This window comes from Acartia tonsa, chromosome 7 (genome assembly GCF_053477335.1).
Source record: "Acartia tonsa isolate MP-2025a chromosome 7, ASM5347733v1, whole genome shotgun sequence".
Taxonomy (NCBI): domain Eukaryota; kingdom Metazoa; phylum Arthropoda; class Copepoda; order Calanoida; family Acartiidae; genus Acartia; species Acartia tonsa.
This window is the reverse complement of record NC_137266.1, coordinates 11,241,842-11,260,440: the sequence shown is the minus strand read 5'-3', so window position 1 is coordinate 11,260,440 and position 18,599 is coordinate 11,241,842. Positions and strand designations below refer to the sequence as shown.

Genomic DNA, 18,599 nt, shown 5'->3' with positions numbered 1-18,599 from the left:
ATGTTAGGAGGGCAGCCGTTAGTATACTAAATAATAAAGCGAATAGAGTGACTTTAACTGATACTTAACAGGAGACATTTTTTTCTATGGTGTTTAAAAGTAAAGCTTTTCTATAAATAGGGTCGGTCCGTACGTCCGTAACGGTTAGTTCTTTTCGTTAATTTAAAGTAAACAGGTTAGAATTGTCGGGACATGTGAAGAAAACTAAGTTGCGGGTTTCGTCGAATTTTCAGTTTTCTGCAGTAGCTTTTGAAATTATTAACTAAACGGACAACAAAAAGTCCTTACTACTTTAAATTATGTGAGGTTATACAGTGATTTATGAAATTAAAATATGATAAAGTGCAAAATTGTGCCTAAATGTATAAATTAGTTACAATTCAGGAATTTAAAGGGATAAGACAATGGCTAATAAATTGGTACTGTAATCCCTCATGATGATGCACAAAATTGCCCCTTCTGGTGGTTATAATTAGAATTTAAAACGTTTGGACACTAAACTTAATGAAACAACCAATCAAAATTCAATAAAAGTCCCCAGCGTTGTTAAGCCAACGAATAATATAACGTCATTATAAAACTTAGTTGACTAGTGTAATAAACAATCCAATGCCCCCTCCTTCCCTGGATACAATTAGACAAAGGTATTTTAGGATTGCAAGTTTGTCACACAGAGAGAGAGAGAGAGAGAGTTGCATAATTTCATTCTTCATTTTGATTGACTTTTGGGGAATAGTCACTTTCGTGGTAACGCCCCTTATGGCGCGATTCCTCGTATTTTTAAAACGTCTTTTTATAGGTTATTTTTGGTTAGACTAGATTATATTGGGTTAGGTGATTGTCCTCACAGGGTTAGGCAATTGGCGTCACAGGGTTAGAGTCCCCCGTAGGGGCTAGAATTAGGAGAAAAGGTACTGTGAAAAATACGAAGAATCGCCCCTTAAGGTGCGTTGCCACGAAAGGTACTATACCCGACTTTTGTATCACATCTTGAAAAGAAGCTTCGTCTTTAGCCTTTTTCGGCCAAAGTTAATAGATCCATTCCTAAGATCTGTACATACATGCATCTATTATAAAGTCAATCTATTAGATTTTGGATTCTTTTAAATTAATTAAAACCATAAAAAGTATGAAGGGTTTATCATTAACAAAAATCAGATAATTACACCATCTTTTTCTACATTTAAAGTAGTAAAGCTTTTCTTTTGTTTGAAGATTGAATTCTCCAATTTAGGGATGCTTTACATAGGTCAAGGTGGGTTAGGCTATATAATTTTTAGATTTAAGTCTTGTGATAGTCTTAGGCTATGTTTCATGTTCAAATACAGTGTCCCTAGTAAATTAGGGTTGAAGCCATTAGTAGCATATAATTCTTTAACTTAAAGAGAAGCTACAGCTTAAGTTGCAAATGCGTAGTACTAGTAAGTTATTTAAGTTGTTGAAAATTCCTAAAGCCTTAATTTTTGTGGGCAAACAACAAAACTATTTTATAGACAGCTTCACGCAAATTGATTTCTTAAAAGCGAAAGAAATTCAGTTTTAAAAAACTAATTCTATTCTTTCATTTACTAAGTATATTTGCGATTACTTTTATTTAATGAAATCTTCCAATTTTTAACATGTACAAAACGGCCTGCTTAATTGCTTCAAGATCCATGTCAGATCTATATAGGAAATAAATGTCTATAAACGAGCTCAAGTTTTCCAAGGAATATATGATTAAAACTCATAGTGCTCCAATAATCCATAATAAACTCTCATTGCCCAGAACGATAAGAACCATTATTTTACTTTATTAAAAATAAATTCATTTTTTTCATTTCATGTTGCTATTTACCTTATATTGATGTATTTAATTTCGAATCATAAAAAAGAAAATTTAAATTTATAATATGATAAATTTAAGAAAACTATGTTTTAAAAGAATTCGATTGTGGCGACATTTTGTGTGTTCAAATATTAAACTAAAATTGTAATCATCATCATTAACCCTTTGGTGATGGTAATGTAAAGAAAAAAATATAATTTAAAAAAATCTTTTAAAAATCATTTAAATTATTAAATATTTACTTTCTTTTAGATAGTAATGCCGGGTGAGGAAAATAGATTTATTGAGAAATAGATATGCATATAGAAAACTAGCCAATAGGGAGATAATTATATCGAGCCAACTCTAGTATTAAGATATTTAGAGTTTCAGCTAGTTTTTGATTTTGATTTAAATTTATTTAAAGGTCGTGCAATAAAAAAGTTGGTTATCAGAAGGATAATGATTAATATTTTATCTTCATATCTTTCATGATCTCTTTGTAGTAGCGAGGCTTGTTTATTGTTCTTTTGTCAGTAAATAACAAAATACGAGAAGCGCAATTTTCTCGACTGGTATTCGAGTTAGCCTGTTAAAATTTTGTGCGTAGCCCTATCTGACCATTTTTTACTAACTTTAGCTGTTCTTCGCTTTTATGGATGTTGTCATCCTTGTTTAAAATTAAACTCATTTGGTACATAATAACCTAGTCTGCCATACTTTGTCAATCTAATGATGAAATTTCTATTGGATAAATGCATTAAATTCTGTTTAGCCACGCCCTCAATATTCCAATAATACAACAAGGATAATTTTTTTAAAAGAAGCTTTTTTAAATCCAATCTTGTTAGAATTGTTCCCTCGATTTAAAACTTGGCTTGATGATTTCTAAACAGATAGATACAATTTAGAAAGCATAGCAACTAGTGATGGGAATCCGAATCCGGAATCCGCCTAATTTTCGGCCAATTTTGGAATCCGAATCCGGATCCGGAATCCGTTTTTTATAGCGGATTCCGGATTCTAAATTGGCAGGCCAAAATTACCGTCTCTTTTCTTACAACTCCCTCTGTTTGAAGGCAAAGATCAAAAAAAAAATTTCTACATAACAAATTTTAATAATTACTAATGTGATGTAAATGTTTTATTTATGCTGGAAGTCAACACTTTAAACAAATCAAGGCTTTAACCAAGTAACATAGTGACAAATTAACGAAAAAAGCTATCCCTCTGTGACGGACGGCCTTTTAAAATACTGCTAGAATCCGGAATCCGAATCCGGAATCCGCCAAAAATAAGAATCCGGAATCCGCAAGAATCCGTCACTTTTTTTGACGGATTCCTTCAGAATCCGGAATCCGAATCCGGCCCAAAAATTCGACGGATTCCCATCCCTAATAGCAACACTATAATCATAACCAGAAAATAAATTTAAATAATGGGGATGGATATTATTTCCTATGTCTAAAACCTACAATGCGAGGTATATGCTCTAGCTGGGTACTGACTGCTGGGACACCCAGCAGTCAGTACCCATTATAACCTAATCAAACCTGACTAAATTATAAAGTAACGAACGAAAAACTACAAATCCCCATATTTTTAATTTATTTCAAAATAAGGTGGTGGGGTTTGTGCTCGACTAGGCACTTTGAGGGAAACCGCCTAATATTTTACACAATATACCTAATCATCCTGCTTAATGTTTAGAATTTAGGATATGTAGTCTTTGCATAAAATTGTCCTAGTTTCTTTTTGTAATAAAAAATTTATTTTATTATTATTTGCACTATTAAAACATTAAATGCATTGATACTGGGGAAGTCAGGGAAAGGACAGTGGAGATAAAATTAATATACAACCCTTTCCCTCCTCCACATTGAGGCATAATTTTACAATAAGAATTGAAGAATGATTAATTCATTATCAATTGAACTTTCCTTGTCTGATACACCCAGCAGTAAAAAAATATACGTGGATATATTGACGGGTCGAAATTTGTCGTCAATTTAGCTTGTTAACATGGATGTCAGTTATTGGTCAATTCGTGCATCCAGTAGGAGGGGATGGGGTGGATAGGGGAGGTATCGTTATTTTAGCCAGCTGTGAGCATCATTTTATTAGAGTACATGAAAAACTAGTGCAATATCAAAATAATGATATATTTATGATTCTATAAGTAAGAGTAAACGTTATTTGATATTTATTTTTAACTAAAGATTGTGACCTATTTTAATCTAAAGATAAACACACAAACTTAGTATGCATTTATATATTATAGTATAGAACACACGCAGGGAGGGAGGGGACATTGGGCTGTGTATTACACTAGTCGCCAAAGTTTTTTAATAACGTTTTCATTATGTTGAGTGTCCAAACATTTCAACCACTAATTGTAACCTTCAGTGCAAAAGGGGTAATTTTGTATATCAACACTGGGGCTGTACATCAATTTATCGGCCGTAGCATTATCTCTTTAGATCCATTGATTACACGAGTCAGTCTGTTCATTAAGATCTTGAATATCTTTAAACAGTTTAAGTTGTATCTAGAAAGAAACTTTAAATGTAAATAGCAAGCGCTCATCTCTTTTTAGAAAGGTGAGGTCAATCGCCTAAAGATAAATTGACCTTTAAAAACATTATACCTCTCCCCAAAATTAAGACGTTTTTATTATTAAATATATAATATTGGTCGTGATGGGGGTTAGGTATCCAATATACTTCTAAAAAGTTAATAATTTCTATGATTTTAATAAGAAATAAATAAGTCAAAAAATATTAGTAGCAATAAAAATTGGTTTTACACACTATGTATTATTTAAGAATATTTTATCCTTTTGAAAGTATGTATGTAGAGTAGTTGCGCTACCTAAAAATAATACAAATATGTAAAAACTACTCAAAAGTATATGACGTTCAAGTATCTTACCCCTCCATTTTGACCAGGGTTCAGGGGATAGGAAAATAGATGCAACTTTTAAAGCCTAATAAAAAATGATGTACACAATTTAAATGACCAATGATAGGCCAGTATGCATGTATGTTGGCCAATGGTAAACTGTATACTGGTCTATAATTAGTCATTTCTATTGTATTACTTCATTTTTTATAAGGCACTAAAAGCTGCTTCGGCAAAATAGCAAAAGTAAATTTAGATTACTTATTATTACAGATTATTTGAAGATTTCCTAAATCTTTCCTTAGTTCCTAATTCGACATCAAATGTCATTTGCAACTAACGAGGATGCTCCTGTCCTCTAGGGGCAGCGTCTAAAGGGGGGGGGGGACTTTGAACTATACTATTGCCCTCTAAATATAATAAATAGCCACCTTCTAAATCTCCCTTATATAAAAGAATCTTTTATTTGTTTTTTTCCGCGAATTTTTTTAGCGGATTTTCTTAACCCTTTATGCCCGATTTTCCAGCTTTCCTAAAAAATGTGCTATTTCAGCACACAGCTCTAGAACATAATGCTTTAATAGTTATTTATCGCATCGTATTATAAACAGCTTTCCGCGGATATAAAAATGTCCGATGTCACGGGCTAACGAAACTGGTTTTGATAATAAGATTGTACATTTTTATATTCGTAGAAAATTGGATATAATCTGATACTAAACATGATTTTTAGTTAGAACCAGTTCTAATCCAGCGGATATTTATCGGATTCGAAGCCATACCTGAAATTTAAAATGTCTAAATCAAAGTTGAAAATATCATCTTTGTTATGCATGTTAATTTTTTTTGCAGCGCAGCTGCTCTATTTGTATTGTTCTCTTTTTGTATTTCTAGCTTTACATTAAAGTAGAAGTATATCGGTGTGTGTTTGTTCGTCTGTACCGAAAGATCTCGCTAACTGCTGAACTGATATGATATTTCTTTACAATGCAGCTTCTTATAGTTGCTTGGAAGATTTAAAACTATTTTGTGGGAGGGCACCCAAGAGAAATCGACCCTAGGAAAGAAATACCAAAAAATATGGGGGAGTAGTCGCTAGTACATATTAATAGTTATTTCTGTCATCGTACTATAAACGGCTTTCCGCGGATATAGAATGTACAATTATGAGATTAAAACTAGTTTTAATCTTATGATTGTACATTTCTATATTCGTAGAAAGCTGGCTATAATACGATGCTAGACATAGTTTTTTCGTATGGATGAGAACCGGTTCCTATCCACCAGATTCGAATAAATACGAGAAAATGAGTTAAAATTTTGGTTTTTTAGTATTTAAATGTTCAAGAAGGAAGGGTACATTGAACTGTAAATTACGCTGGTACACAAATTACATTGGAGATGTTTACAATTTTTTTCTTCCATTGAATTATCCCTCAAGATCCATGGTAAAAATACAGTTTTATTTTTAACATTGACATTTTTTCCAATTCCCTGATTCTACATCTTTTTTCTAATCTAATGAAAATTTGTTTTTGATGCCTATTTCTGGATATTGGCATCCTTGTTTTGTTTTGTATGTTTGTCTGAATACTTGAAGGTATGTTCCTTTATTGTGCAACAGTTTTTGCCTCGTTGAACAAGGACGATAACCTGTATAAGTTATGTAGCTCTATTTTATAAATGTCGTTATTAAAACATCCTTTCTTATTTACTAGCGGCGTTGCCCCTACGGGTTGGAATTTGACTTCCTGTTTTCTGTTTTAGTTTGAAAAAAATGTATTTAAAAAAAAAATTTTTGGGTTCTATTTTTTTAATAGGGGAGATTTCTTTTTTGTCTGAAGCTTGAGATTTCAATAGCTACTGAGCCGAATGAGTTCTCCATTTTCGGGTAGCTTTAAACAGGTCACAGGATGGTTTTAGGGTATTCTATGTTTAGATTAAAATCATAGGATGGTTTTAGGATGTTTTTCGACCCTTCCAAACTCCATAGAATAGGAGCGGAGCTACTAGTTAAATTAAAAGCAGTCATATTCTAAAGTATGTCCAAAGAAAGCTATATCAAAATTATTATAATACCTTCCAGAACGAAATAACTTACAGTCAGTTCCTTATTATAAAGTGGCAAGCGCAAGTAAAAAGGTGCTTTCAAGGCCTAGATCAATTAATTAGCCAAATTTTGATATATTTAACAAAGCCATTTCTAGAGAAGCTTTGCTCCAAAAACAATCCGACTCGGATTTATTTCCTAGTAAATAAAAAAAGCTTAGATTGACGACATTAATGGATAAAGAAAAAGGTAAATCAGTAATAAAAAATATAAACGTCCAAGGAATCAAAAATACATAAGATTACCCCCCTTAATCCTTTGAAAATCCTCATTTTACCCCACTTGAAAAAAAAGCTTGGACGTCCCTGGAAAGAAAGTTTACCTTAAAATTAATGTTCTTTAATTAAAGATCTTTGACGACAGAAGTTTAACTAAGACTTCATCTCTTATAAACTCTCTTATACAGAAAATAAACTTAGATATGTACAAAAATAAAAGCGGTTTCTAAAATTCTTAAATTCTATGTGTCACCACACAATTTTAGCTTGTTATAGTCTTATATAATATTATGATTTTAATGTATATATGATCTTGTAGTTATATTATATAAGCTTTCTACAAATTGATTCTACAATAGGTAATCTTTTTTTTTCTTTTTAATTCATTATCGCTCTGAAAAGGTATAGGGTAACTAAATGTGCGAAAAAGATACACCAATAAAAAATACAACTCTCTTTATTACCAAGTTAACTTTTTCGGTACCTTCTCAGAATGTATGATTTTTTTCATACACTATTTTGTGTCTTTTATTGTCTGTACAGATATTTTTATAGTTATTATTAAATTTACATGGAAAATACACAATTTCTTGAAATTACAGCTGTTAAAAATTTTAATTTAAAAGGGATCTAAAAACAAAGGTTGCTAAATAAAAGAGCGAAAGAAGCAACATATGGCTTTGACTGACTTATAGTCTGAAATTCTTTATCAAATAGGGGACATGCACCAATTTTTTAGCCCTCTAGCTCTAATAGGAGATGCGATTAAGGTGCGGAAAGGGGTAGGAATTTAACTAACGTTTAACTCAAAAAAAACAACGGTTGTAAAAATCTGTTTTATCTTTTGCCAGGTATAAAAATGTAACTTTGTTTATGTAGTTGTTTTTACTTGTATTTCACAGTAGAATTCCATAATCAAAAAGAATAATTGTGCTGTTATATTAAAGGAAAGTAGTGACTATATGGACCAATTCTCGCCAGAAAGTCTGCACTGTACACTTTCATTGGCAATTTCCCCCAAAGCGCCTCGTCGAGCGCAGAACCCCACCCCTTACAAATTATTTTAAAATATTGATAATAAGGACGTTAGTTTTTCGTTAATTTATTTTTTACTTTAGGTTAGGTTAAGTTTTAGAGGGTACTATGTAGCCCCACAGGGTCAGGCCACCGAAGTTTAAGGGAATCCCGTAGGGATTGGGCTTAGAAAGAAAAAACTACCCCACGTATTTAAAACTAATTTCAAAAATAAGGGGGGGGGGGGTTGGTAATTTGTCGCTAGGAAATTTGATGGAAAGCACTTTCATTCCTTGAGGCGAAGGCGCGGCATTATCTATCTATCTATCCTAACCTGGAGAGAAGCTGCCTGTTGTTGGTGTACTATCTGTCTATCCATCCTTCCTGTGTGTATAGGAGTACAGCTACTCTTGTTGGTGTACTATCTGTCTATCCATCCTTCGTGCGTGTATAGGAGTACAGCTACTCTTGTTGGTGTACTATCTGTCTATCCATCCTTCCTGTGTGTATAGGAGCACAGCTACTCTTGTTGGTGTACTATCGGTCTATCCATCCTTCCTGCGTGTGTAAAAGCACAGCTACTCTTGTTGGTGTACTATCTGTCGTATCTATCCTACCTGTTTGTATAGGAGCACAGCTACTCTTGTTGGTGTACTATCTGTCTATCCATCCTTCATGCGTTTATAGGAGCGCAGCTGCTCTTGTTGTTGTACTATCTGTCTATCTATCCTTCCTGTGTGTATGGGAGTACAGCTACTCTTGTTGGTGTACTATCTGTCTATCCATCCTTCCTGCGAATTTAGGAGTGCAGCTACTCTTTTTGGTGTACTATCTGTCAATCTATCCTCCCTGCGTGTATAGGAGCACAGCTACTCTTGTTGGTGTACTATCTGTCATCCATCCTTCCTGCGTGTATAGGAGCACAGCTACTTTTGTTGGAGTATTAGCTGTGTCTATCCATCCTTCCTGTGTGTAAAGGAGTACAGCTACTTTTGTTGGTGAACTTTCTGTCTATCCATCCTTCCTGCGTGTATAGAAGCACAGCTACTCTTGTTGGTGTACTATCTGTCTATCCATCCTTCCTGCGTGCACAGGAGCGCAGCTGCTCTTGTTGTTGTACTATCTGTCTATCTATCCTTCCTGCGTGTATAGAAGCACAGCTACTCTTGTTGGTGTACTATCTGTCTATCCATCCTTCCTGCGTGCATAGGAGCGCAGCTGCTCTTGTTGTTGTACTATCTGTCTATCTATCCTTCCTGCGTGTATAGAAGCACAGCTACTCTTGTTGGTGTACTATCTGTCTATCTATCCTACCTGTGTGTGTAGAAGCACAGCTACTCTTGTTGGTGTACTATCTGTCTATCCATCCTACCTGTGTGTATAGGAGCACAGCTACTCTTGTTGGTGTACTATCTGTCTATCCATCCTTCCTGCGTGCATAGGAGCGCAGCTGCTCTTGTTGTTGTACTATCTGTCTATCTATCCTTCCTGTGTGTATAGAAGCACAGCTACTCTTGTTGGTGTACTATCTGTCTATCTATCCTACCTGTGTGTATAGGAGCACAGCTACTCTTGTTGGTGTACTATCTGTCTATCCATCCTTCCTGCGTGTGTAGAAGCACAGCTACTCTTGTTGGTGTACTATTTGTCTATCCATCCTTCCTGCGTGTGTAGAAGCACAGCTACTCTTGTTGGTGTACTATATGTCTATCCATCCTACCTGTGTGTATAGGAGCACAGCTGCTCTTGTTGGTGTACTATCTGTCTATCCATTCTTCCTGTGTGTATAGGAGCACAGCTGCTCTTGGTAATGTACTATCTGTCTATCCATCCTTCCTGTGTATAGGAGCACAGCTGCTCTTGTTGGAGTACAATCTGTATATCCATCCTTCCTGTGTGTATAGGAGTACAGCTACTCTTGTTGGTGTACTATCTGTCTATCCATCATTCCTGTGTGTATAGGAGCACAGCTACTCTTGTTGGTGTACTATCTGTCTATCCATCCTTCCTGCGTGTATAGAAGCACAGCTACTCTTGTTGGTGTACTATCTGTCTATCCATCCTACCTGTGTGTATAGGAGCACAGCTACTCTTGTTGGTGTACTATCTGTCTATCCATCCTACCTGTGTGTATAGGAGCACAGCTACTCTTGTTGGTGTACTATCTGTCTATCCATCCTACCTGTGTGTATAGGAGCACAGCTGCTCTTGTTGGAGTACAATCTGTATATCCATCCTTCCTGTGTGTATAGGAGTACAGCTACTCTTGTTGGTGTACTATCTGTCTATCCATCATTCCTGTGTGTATAGGAGCACAGCTACTCTTGTTGGTGTACTATCTGTCTATCCATCCTTCCTGCGTGTATAGAAGCACAGCTACTCTTGTTGGTGTACTATCTGTCTATCCATCCTTTCTGTGTGTTTAGGAGCACAGCTACTCTTGTTGGTGTACTATCTGTCTATCCATCCTACCTGTGTGTATAGGAGCACAGCTACTCTTGTTGGTGTACTATCTGTCTATCCATCCTTCCTGTGTGTATAGGAGCGCAGCTACTCTTGTTGGTGTACTATCTGTCTATCCATCCTTCCTGCGTGTATAGAAGCACAGCTACTCTTGTTGGTGTACTATCTGTCTATCCATCCTACCTGTGTATATAGGAGTACAGCTACTCTTGTTGGTGTACTATCTGTCTATCCATCATTCCTGTGTGTATAGGAGCACAGCTACTCTTGTTGGTGTACTATCTGTCTATCCATCATTCCTGTGTGTATAGGAGCACAGCTACTCTTGTTGGTGTACTATCTGTCTATCCATCCTTCCTGTGTGTATAGGAGCGCAGCTTCTCTTCCCTCTATATTTTTGCAAATAAGCTTGACTTGTCGACTTGATTTTCTTTTCTGTGGGCCTTTAATAAAGAACTTGTTGCTAAGCTCCTTAACTGCTAGGGCCTAAAACATTAAAGTAAAAGAATAAGAATGAACAGGGGTTAAACAACTATTTACACGTGGTCTAGACCCTGTGCGTCGGAAATATTAACACAGGCAAGCCGATACAAAAGATCAGAAAGTTATTTTAAAGCAGACGAAAGAGGTCCTCACCCCTGGAACCAGGTCAATTTGCGTATTTGCTGCGCTACTTATAGATGTGTTCTCCCTTGTATCTATTAACTATCTATGAATTAATGACTAATGCATATTTGCTTCGCTATTAATTATCATAAGTTATCCTTGTTACCATCTATCTTTCTATCTGTATGAAAACAAAAAAATATATACATATGGTTACACCTTCTTTGCAATATACGTCTGTATATTTATATAAAATGCAAATAAGATGCGCTACTGATTATGATAGGTCATCCTTGTTATTATCTATCTATCTATCTGTATGAAAACAAAAAATATATATGGTTAAACCTTCTTTGCAATATACGTCTGTATATTCATATGTAATGCAAATAAGCTACGCTACGGATTATCATAGGTCATCTTTGTTATTATCTATCTATCTGTATTAAAACTTTCTTTGCAATATACGCTTGTATATTTATATACTAGCCTACAGCTCACGTTGTTCGCTGGTCTGTAATGCTCTTGAGAATATTAATATCCGTACTGGAAAGGTAGAAGGCTAATGCAATTATTAAGATATCCTTAGGGTCTGAGTTATTAGGAAAAATTATTATATTATAAATTATAGAGTAGCTTCTCTACTAAAATATATTTTAGCAGAAAATCTTACTTGAACTTTGTATGTCTGTCTGGTACAAAATCAGAATTATGATTTACTTAAAATTAAAAATGAAAAGCAAATTTGTCTGTGAGGATTTCGCTGACTAAAAAGCATCATATATATTTAATTAACTTTGTCAGTTAGTCCGTCCATTATGCTAAAGTTTTAGTAATTAGATTTTATGGTATTTTATGTTTTAAGTTTACTGTATATATTTCTATTGACATCTAATGTTTTAACCATATTGTCCGTCTATTTTATTAGATTTTTATGAACTTCACAAAGTTTATGGATGTTATCATATGTTTCTTGGTACTCTAATTGAAATGTCTGTCTGTCTGTCTGAAAGAAACCGTAAAGAAGTAAACGTGAATTTCTCTTCAGTTATAAAAGATCAATGGCTGGAATTAAAAACATCCCCATACTGATGAACTTACTTTGTCCGTTCGTCTGTTGGAATGGTTTGATATGCATCTACTATCAAAGATATTATATAAATTCTATTGTAAAGATTTCCATGTTTATTAGCTTTACTAAGGATGATGTCATCCTTGTTTAGCTTTAAAATTTCTAAGAAATTCTATATGTTCTATAATTAATATTTTATCAAGAGTAAGGGCACATCAAGGGTAAACCTTGGTGGGTTAGGGCCCCCTGCAAGAGTTAGGCTTTTGCAAAAAAAAACTATCCCTTCTAATTTACAATTTATTTATAAAATATGGAAGTGTATTTTCAATGCTCGATATGCACTCGATATGGGATAGCACCCTAAACCTCACTTTGGCTGACCTTGCTTTTTTTATTAAATATAATATTTTTTACGCGAAGCCCCTCTTTAATTAGAAATGTCCGCCTGAGGGTAAAACATAATTCACCATCTGCTATTAAAGATAGACGGTTTTAATTTTTGAGAATATACCCTGTACCTTTAAGCATCCAATATGTGATTTACTTATTCCATCAGCCTGTCGGAAATACCCTGCAAGGCATTTAATTTAAAATGTAAAAATTTTATTTATCAAATTCTAAATTAGATAGACGATCACGACTGATTTTTTCTAGAGAAGATTTTCCTGATAGATGAATATCTACTCTCTACCTTATTTAGTCGGTTAGTCTGTCTGTAACCCTCCAGATGACATCAATTTCTGTAGGGAAATGTGCCTTTTCTTCTATTGAAAATAGAAGTCTAGCCTATAGTCCTTAAAATAAAGTAAAAGGATCTCGGTGTGTGTGTGTGTCTGTCTGTACTAAAAGATCTCTATAAACGCAGAATCGATATTGTTCTCCTTTACAAATAAGCATCCATTATATAATTTACCTGGTCTGTCAGTCTATCGTTAATGCTCTGATTGTCATTTGATTGATAGAAAGATGAATTTTTCCCTGGTAAAATTTTACAGGGTGATGAGCATCTACTCTGCATCTCAATTGGCCCGTCAGTCTGTCTGCAAAAATATGTTTTTCCACATTTTTTATGAAGGTTAAGATCTCAATAACTACTGAAGCAATTGGGTTCTCTATTTTAGGTAAGCTTTAAATAGGTCCCATGATGGTATTATGCTATTTTATTTTCAGATGGTTTTGAGCTATTTTTTCTAGCCTGTTTCTGCCCCTTTTAATTGAGAGCCCCTGGATGCTAGGTACACATCCGCTAGTTTAAAATATTCTTATGCATTTAGAATAGAAAGAGATAAATATATTAACTTACACATAAAGATTACTTCAAGTTCAACTACTTACGTTAGAATTTCTGTCCGGCTGATTTTAGTTATTTATTTTATAATAAAAGCCTTTGATACTATGAACGTATTAACATTCTGCCTTAGCGTTTTCTTGTTTTTAAAAAAACCTCTCTCTAACTTGCTTTTTCTTCCATTTTCTTTTGATTTCTTAAATTTGATCTTCAAATACGTATTTATAATAAAGCCATTTTCATTCTTTCAAAAATGCAATTTAAATTACAGAATTTATTTTCCAATATATATTTTTTTATAACCGTCAGGAAAGGGTTAAAATGTTTTTATTTTTGTTTCAAAATTTGGACACATTAGGGAGGGGCGCTAGAATCAACTCATTTAAAAACTAAGTTTTCTTAAATTTACTATATTATGAATTTAAATTTTCTTTTTTAAGAATAGTAATAAAATACTTCAATATTATGTAAATAGCAAGGTGAAATAAAAAAAAATAATTTATTCTTAATAAAGTAAAATATTGGGTTTTATTGTTCTGGGCAATGAGAGTTTATTATGGATTATTGGAGCACTATGAGTTTTACAGTTTTATTTCTTGGAAAACTTGAGCTTGTTTATAGACATTTATTTCCTATATAGATCTGACATGGATCTTGAAGCAATAAAGCAGGCCCTTTTGTAAATGTTAAAAATTGGAAAAATCTATTAAATAAAAGTAATCGCAAATATACTTAGTAAATAATGCAAATAAGCTGCGCTACTGATTATCACAGGTCATCCTTGTGACTATCTATCTATCTATCTATCTACAGGGCGACCACTCCAAAACAAAAAAAATATAGTATTTTTATAGTATATTTTTTTAATCCATATAGTATATATAGTATATTTTTTAAAACTCATATAGTATGATATAGTATCGGACTTAGAATTATTAAGTAATACATAGTATATACATCATCAATAATAACTTAAAGCATAGCTGTTATCAAAGCAATTTCACATATAAAGGGCTTACTCTGTGATTAATAGGCTAGGTATTAATGTGAGACTATAGGTTATTTAGGATAAAAGTTTACTTTTGGTTAGTATTTAACATATATATTTAATCATTTTTTGGATAGGTCTCGGGTTCAGTTGCTGCAGGCTATCTGAAAGGTGGTTTCTGGACAAGTAAAAAAATTAAATTTCTGTTTGAAGAGTTAGAGATCAACTTTTAAAACAAAATATGCATCTTTTTGAATGTTATTAACATAAATGAAGAAAATATTTAAATAGGCCTCCAAGTTCTGGTCTTGCAGGCCTCCAGGTCCACTTTGGACAGGTTAGATATTTTTTTTATTTGAAGAGTTAGAGGCCAACTAATAAAACAGAATATGCATCTTTTTGAATGCTATTAACATATCTGAAGAAAAAATTTAAATCGGCTTCTAAGTTCTGGTCCTGTAGGCCTCCATGTCCACTCTGGACAGGTAAAAAATTCAAATTTCTTATTTGAAGAGTTAGAGGTCAACTTATTAAAAAGAATATGCAGCTTTTTGGATTAACATAACATAACTGAAGAAAAAAATTAAAATCGACCTCCAAGTTCTGGTCCTGCAGACTCTGGACAGGTAAAAATCAAACTTCCGTCAATTGAACAGTTAATGGTATATTTGTTAACAAAATGAGCTTATATTTGGATGTTCTTTATATATTTGAAGGAAAAAATAAAATTGGCCTTCAGGTTTAGGAGCTGCAGGCCTCCAGGTGGACTCTGTACACGAATAAAATAAAAATTTTAAATTTAAGGAGTTAGAGGTTTATTAAACAACATAAGCATCTTTATAGATGCTATTTATATGTTTACGGAAAAAATGACAACCGACCTCCAGGTTTTGATGCTGCAGGCCTCCAGGTGGACTCTTGACAGGTAAAAATCAAAATTTCTTATTTATGTAGTTAGAGGTTAGTTTATAAAACACCTTCTTTTTAGATGTTATTTATATATCTAAAGAAAAAATACAATTGACCACCAGGTTCAGGTGCTGCAGGCTTCCATGTAGACTCTGTCCAGAGAAAACCTGGAGGCCTGAACTTGAACTCTTCAAATAAGAAATTTGAGTCTTTTACCTGTTCTGAATGAACCTGAACTTGGATCCCGATATGTTAATATTATCCAAGTAAATGCATATTCTGTTATATAAATAGACCTCTAACTCTTCATATAAGAAATTTGATTGTTTATCTGTTCAAAGTGGACCTAAAGGCCTGCTAGACCTGAACTTGGAGACCGATTTATATATTTTCTTCAGATATGTTAATAAGATCCAAAAAAATACATATTCTGTTTTATAAGTTGACCTCTAACTCTTAAAATAAGAAATTTGATTTTTTATCTGTCAAGAGTGGACCTGGAGGCCTGCAGGGCTTGACCCTGGGGGGCTAATATTCAATTTTTGTTTTCAGATATGTAAATAACATCCAAAATGATGCATATTCTGTTTTATAAGATGACCTCTAGCTCTTCAAACAAAAAATTTGAATTTTTACCAGTCCAGAGTGGACCTGGTGGCCTGCAGGACCAGAACTTTACCTGAATTTTTTTACCTGTCCAGAAACAACCTTTAAGCCTGCAGCACCTGAACCTGAAAACTTATCAAAAAAAAATTATTAAACATAAGTGAACTACTACCCAAAAGTAAACTTTTATCCCAAATAACCTATAGTCTCACATTGATACCTAGCCTAATAATCACGGAGTAAGCGAAAGTGGTAAAACTTCCCCCTCACCCTTAAATTAATTCTATGAAAAATAACTGATATTTAAATCATAATCACAAACAAAAATATATTTTAAAGGATTTTCTTCATCACAGTATCTTTTGAGCCCCCCGCAGGGGCTAGAAATAGGAGAAGATCTAATGTGAAAATAAGACAAAACGCTCCTTAAGAGGCGTTGTCACAAAACTGACAATATTCGTTTTTTGTTATATAAATGTAAAATTATATAGTATATATAGTAATCTTTGGTCAAGTAAAGGTAATAATATATAGTATATATAGTAAATTTTGGTCATATAGTATGATATAGTATCCAAATTCATCCTATATAGTATAAATAGTATATATAGTATGCAGTGGTCGCCCTGTATCTATATGAAAACAAAACAATATATCATTAAACCTTCTTATCAATATGCGTCTGTATATTTATATATAATGCAAAAATAAGCTGCGCTACTGATTATGATAGGTCATCCTTGTTACTATCTATCTATCTATCTGTATGAAAACAAAAAATATATACATATGGTTAAACCTTTTTTGCAATATACGTCTGTATATTTATATATAATGCAAATAAGCTGCGCTACTGATTATCATAGATCATCCTTGTTACTATCTATCTATCTATCTGAAAACATATGTATGGTTAAACCTTCTTTGCAATATACGTCTGAATATTTATATAATGCAAATAAGCTGCGCTACTGATTATGAGAGGTCATCCTTGTTACTATCTATCTATCCGTATGAAAACAAGAAACGTAATACTCTCTCTGTGTGTGTGTGTTAGCTCAGTATAACCTCGCTGATTCAGACTAACTACAGCATATGTTTCACATATATCATTTCAGAGATTTTTTTCCTTGCAGTTTTACTTATATAAATATAGTTCTCAATTTCAAGTTTTGTTTCTTATGACTTTTGTTCACAATAACTGAGTTTATTTGTGTTTTAGCTTTTTAGTTTTAAATAAGTGATAAATAAATATTTTAAAGTGATATTTTTAAAAATGTTTATTTGTTTTTAGATTAAAGTGAACTGTTGTTAGGTGAATTAAACGTAATAAGTTAAGGATTTTGTCTTTTTAAAAGTAAGGTACTCGGTGAAAACATTATATGTCATTTTATCAATGAATCAAATCATTTAGTTTTTATTTTCTAAAATAGAATATGTTTGATATTTGTAATTTTTCTATGATTATATGGGCTTGCCTGTAGCTAATGTAGAAATATCAAAAGGGTGTGTATGGGTGACCCCAAAGACTATTAATTTAAGTTTCATATATTAAAATAATGAAATTATTGAAGGGGGGAGTGGGTTTTACTTTATGGTTAAATTTTCCTTAAAAAAACTTCTAGGTATTTAAAACTTTTCTAAAAAGTATAATCTTATTGGTCAAAATGAAATGAAAATAAGAAGAGAGAGGGAGTTTTTCGTTTAGGGAAGACAGTTATAGGCCGCTTAGAGGTTAGTCAAAGAATAAAGATACCACACCTTTTATTTCAATTAATTTTAATATAATTGTAAAAAGTTTTTTTCAAATTTTATCAGATTAGAAATGTTATTTGAAGAGGATACAATGAATTTTAAAGATTTTCAAAATGTTTCAAATCTTGATCCCGGCATTGAAAGAATCATTAAGGAATCATTTAAAATTAAAACAGTGATGTTCAACATCAAGAATGATGTTACACTAAATTACCCCTTTTGTAGATAACAATAAGTGGCTAAAACGTTTGAACAACCAACTTTTGAACCAACCAATAAAACACAATAAAAGTCCACAAAATTATAAATCCGATATATAACAAAGTGTTTTTATAAAACTTTGGGGACTAGTGTAGTAAACAGCTTATTGTCCCCTCTCTTTCTGGATTTATTTCAAAATTATTTATCAAATTTGCGGTTACGTCCCTATTACTTAGGTGCTTTGTATTCAAAGGAACAGAGAGGGGCTAGAAAATAGCAACAAACCATCCCAAGACTCGAATCTGAAAATGAAATAGCCAAAAAACATCACAGGACCTATTTGAAACTTACCTAAAGTATAAAACCCAATTGGTTCAGTTGGTATTGAGATCTCAAGCTTCAGACAAAAGAATTCTTACTTCTTTACATATAAATCAAAGCGCGCGAAATTAACCTGTATGCATTAATGACAAAGCCAACAAACCAACCCAAAGTTTGAGGATTTAAATGATTTTGCAACTAACAAGGACGAGAACGATACATTTAGAGCGCGTACATCTTCGGTTGTTGAAAAAGTTTTCGCCGCAAAAAATACCATGCAGGCAATTCTGCGATAAATAGAGAACATTAACTATTTTTTGTTAAGGCAATGACAACCACC

The 18,599-nt window shown here is 33.2% G+C and overlaps 1 protein-coding gene across 1 annotated transcript in view; it reads left to right on the top strand.

The window, feature by feature from the left end:
• Positions 1 to 18,599, top strand: part of plx (PTB_TBC1D1_like and TBC domain-containing protein plx) — a 72,369-nt gene that overhangs the window by 4,273 nt on the left and 49,497 nt on the right. The window lies entirely within an intron of this gene.